Source organism: Piliocolobus tephrosceles, chromosome 20 (assembly GCF_002776525.5).
Source record: "Piliocolobus tephrosceles isolate RC106 chromosome 20, ASM277652v3, whole genome shotgun sequence".
NCBI lineage: Eukaryota > Metazoa > Chordata > Mammalia > Primates > Cercopithecidae > Piliocolobus > Piliocolobus tephrosceles.
Genome location: NC_045453.1, coordinates 4,439,978 through 4,444,639, shown reverse-complemented (window position 1 = coordinate 4,444,639; position 4,662 = coordinate 4,439,978).

The window sequence follows — 4,662 nt, the reverse complement described above, 5'->3', positions numbered from 1 at the left end:
AAAAAAAAAAAAAAAAAAAAAAAAAAAAAAATGATAAGCATAGAAAAAAATCTGAAAGTAATCTATGGGTGGCTGAATGTGCTGTTTTATTTTCAATGTTTTTTACATCTATTCTAATTTTCTTTTCTTCTTTTCTTTTTCTGAGACAGGGTCTCTGTCACCCAGACTGGAGTGCAGTGGTGCAATCATGGCTCACCTGCGGTTCAGGTGATCCTCCCATCTCAGACTCCTGAGTAGCTGGGACCTCAGGTGTGAGCCACCAGACCAGCTAATTTTTGTACTTTTTGTAGAGATAGTTTCGCCATGTTGTCCATGCCAGTCTGTAACTTCTGGGTTCAAGTGATCCACCTGCCATGGCCTACCAAAGTGCTGGGATTACAGGCTTAAGCCATGGTGCCCGGTCTTTTCGAGACCGAGTCTTGCTGTGTTGCGCAGGCTGAAGTGCGGTGGCACTATCATGGCTCACAGCAGCCTTGACCTCTCAAGCTCAAGCAGTCCTCCTTGGCTCAAACAATCCTCCTGCCTCTGCCTCATGAGTAGGTGAGACTACAGGTGTGTGCCATCATTTCTGGCTAATATTTTAATTCTGTAAAGATGGAGTCTTGCTATGTTGCTGAGGATGGTTTCAAACACCTGGCCTCAAGCAGTCCACATGCCTCGGCATCCCAAAATGCTGGGATTACAGATGTGAGCTACTGTGTCCAGCCTAATTTTTTTTTTTTGAGACAGTCTCCTTCTGTTGCCCAGGCTAGAGTGCGGTGGTACAATCTCGGCTCACTGCAACCTCTGCCGCCCAGGTTCAAGCAATCTCCTGCCTCAGCCTCCTGAGTAGCTGGGATTATAGCTGGCCACCACCGACCTGGCTAATTTTTTTTTTTTTTTTTGTTTTGAGACGGAGTCTTGCTCTGTCACCCAGGCTGGAGTGCAGTGGCGCAATCTCAGCTCACTGCAAGCTCCTCCACCTCCCGGGTTCACGCCATTCTCCTGCCTCAGCCTCCCTAGAAGCTGGGACTACAGGCGCCCGCCACCACGCCCGGCTAATTCTTTTGTATTTTTAGTAGAGACGGGGTTTCACCGTGTTCGCCAGGATGGTCTTGATCTCCTGACCTCGTGATCCGCCCGCCTCGGCCTCCCAAAGTGCTGGGATTACAGGCGTGAGCCACCGCGCCCGGCACAATTTTTGTTATTTTTTTAGTAGAGATGGGGTTTCACCATGTTGGCCAGGCTGATCTCAAACTCCTGACCTCGTGATCCACCCGCCTCGGCCTCCCAAAGTACTGGGATTACAGGTGTAAGCCACTGTCCCCAGCCTTTTTTTTTTTTTTTCTTTTTTTGAGAAGGAGTCTTGCTCTGTTGCCCAGGCTGAAGTGCAATGGCACAATCTTGGCTCACTGCAACCTCCACCTCCCGGGTTCAAGCAATTCTCCTGCCTCAGGCTCCTGAGTAGCTGGGATTACAGGTACCCACCACAATTCCTGGCTAATTTTGGTAGTTTTTAGTAGAGATGGGGTTTCACCATGTTGGTCAGGCTGGTCTCAAACTCCTGACCTCAGGTGATCCACCTGTCTTGGCCTCCCAAAGTGCTGGGATTACAGGCATGAGCCACCGCGCCTGGCCAAGGAAATTTTTTTTAGAGATTGGGAGGAGTCTTGCTATGTTGCTCAGGCTGGTCTTGAGCTCCTGGCTTCAAGCATTCCACATGCTTCTGCGTCCCAAAGTGCTGGGATTACAGGTGTGAGCCGTGTCCAGACTAATTAAAAAACTTTTTTTTTTTTTTGAGACGGAATTTCACTCTTGTTGCCCAGGCTGGAGTGCAACGGCACAATCTCAGCTCAATGCAACCTCCACCTCCTGGGTTCAAGCGGTTCTATGGGCGTGTGCCACCACACTCAGCTAATTTTTTTTTTTTTTTAATTTTTAGTAGAAACAGGATTTCACCATGTTGGCCATGTTGATCTCAAACTCCTGACCTCAAATGATCCGTCCGCCTTGGTCTCCCAAAGTGTTGGGATTACAGGTGTGAGCTACTGCGCCTGGCCGTATTTCTTTTTAATACAGACGGGGTTTTACCATGTTGGTCAGGCTGGTCTCGAACTCCTGACCTCATGATCTGCCTGCTGCGGCCTCCCAAAGTGCTGGGATTACAGGGGCGAGCCACTGTGCCCGGGGCCAAAGGTTTAAAAATACAAAATGAGGCCGGGTGCGGTGGCTCACGCCTGCAATCCCAGCACTTTGGGAGGCTGAGATGGGCGGATCACGAGGTCAGGAGATCAAGACCATCCTTGTTAACACGGTGAAACCCATCTCTACTAAAAATACAAAAAAAAAATTAGCCAGGCCTGGTGGTGGGCGCCTGTAGTCCCAGCTACTTGGGAGGCTGAGGCAGGAGAATGGCATGAACCCGGGAGGCGGAGCTTGCAGTGAGCTGAGATCACGCCACTGGGTGACAGAGCAAGACTGCTCAAAAAAAAAAAAAAAAAATGAGCAGGGTGTGGTAGCACGCACCTGTAGTCCTAACTACTCAGGAGGCTGAAGTGGGAGGATGGCTTGAGTCCAGGAGTTTAAGGTTACAGTGAGCTATGACTGCTCCACTGCACTCCAGCCTGGACTACAGTGACAACCTGTCTCAAAAACAAACCAACAAGCAAAATACGCATCCGTCCACACACAGCTTAGTTTACATATATAGCAAAAATCTTCCAAGCCACCTAACTCCTTTGTATATTCCTTGCCCTCAAATTTACTCAAATAGTATTTCCCCTTTTTTTTTTCATGTCTTGGAGACTCTTCCATAAATATCTATTGAGGACACACTATGTGTGATTTCCATGTATTATTTATTTTACTTAATCCTCACAGCCACGAAGCAGACGAGGAAAGTGAAGCTCAGAGATGGGAAGTCACTTGCCTGAAGCCGCAGGTTGGTAAACATTAGACTCAAGGTAATTTGATAATTTGTGTCCATTTATGAAGTGCCTGCCATAGCCAGGTCCTCAGGATTGTTCCAAACCTTTACATTCACTGGTACAACAAATACTGAGTGCCTTCATGTTTCCGGCAATGGGCCAAGTGTTGGGGCTTCGGTGGGGAGGAAAACAAAGGCTTAGCCCATGGTTGAGGGAGGTTCAATTGTTCACCCCATTTTTCAGGTAAGAAAACCAAGGAAGAGAAGGGAAAGAAATTGTCCTAAGGTCACACGAAAATAGCTGAGGCTAGGCGCGGTGGCTCACGCCTCTAATTCCAGCACTTTGGGAGGCCGAGGTGGGAAGGTTGCTGGAGCACGAGTTCGAGACCAGCCCGAGCAAGAGTGAGAACCGCCGTCTCAACTAGTAAAACAAACAAACGAACAAACAAACAAACAAACAAACAAAACAGCCACGCGTGGTGGGACACATCTGTAGTCCCACCTGAGGCGTGAGGATCGCTTGAGCCCAGGAGGTCGAGGTTGCAGTGGGCCATCATCATGGCCACTGCACTTCGGCCTGGGCGACAGAGTGACACTCTGCTGCACAAATAAAAAAGGAAAAAGGGAAAAGAGCGGAGACAAGCAGCCCCGCTTTACAGGTAGGGAAACTGAGGCCCAGAGAAGTAAAACGACCTATCCAAGGAAACCCAGCTAGTAAAGGCAGGGACAGGGATCGCAGGCTCTCGGAACTCACCAGTCCCCGCCGGGCGGCGCTTGGCCCCTCCTCTCCCCCGGCGGGCGTGGCCAGGCCGGGCCCGTCCCCTCCCCTGAGCGCGTTCCTGGCAGCCCGGCCGGCCGTTTCCTGCCTGCGTCGCTGAGCGGGCGGGTGGGCAGCCCATCTGGCGGCCCCCGCGGGGCGGCGCGGGGAGGCGGCCCAGACTTGCTGGAGCCAGGCGCCTGCCCGGGGGCCCCCCTGCCCGCCTGGAGAACCCAGGTGTGGCCGCGGCGGGGGTGGGGGGTGGGGGGTGGTGCTTTCCTTCCCGCTCGTTCGGCTCTTCCTGACGCACGAGGGCAGGATGCAGCCTCCTCCCGTCCTCTCCTCGGCCTCCGCCTCCCGCGCTCTGGCCCGGAATCCTGGAGGGAATCCAAACGCGGGGCGGGGAGGCCGGGGCAGGCCCCTGAGGCCCCGCCCCTGATAGCCATTTGATACCACCGCAAGTCTTGACCGTGTTTTGGGGGGACCCAGCTTCCTTGCTTGTGCAAGAACAGCTGAACTCTGACCTCCTGGATGGCTGACTTTTACCTTGCTCCTCAGGGACCCCAGACACGATCGTAGGAACCGGAGGCACTACTGCTGTAAGCCATAGCGCTTGACATTATCCATTTATTCAGCGGTTTCAAGTCCCGGCAAGCGGCGTTTGACCACCTCTGTTCCCTGCCCAGTGCTTAACTGGTACCTGGTGCCGGCCTGATGGAGGTTCTGAAGGCTTTCCCTCAGAAAGCTGGACCTGCCCTGGGAAGCAGGTCCTTCCCCCCTTCACAGTCGAGCACAGGACAGCGTGGGCTAGACCGCTCCATTCACATTGCAGGAGCCAGCCCTGCTGTCAGACTCCGAGGTTGCCGAACCTTCTCCAACGCTGCCCCGCAAAAAGGGAACCAGGGATCCAGTATCCTGATCATGTCAAACAGCACCACGGTGAATACGAGTCTTGGAAGCCAGACACTCTGGGTTCACATGCCCCCTGGGCCCTTACTTA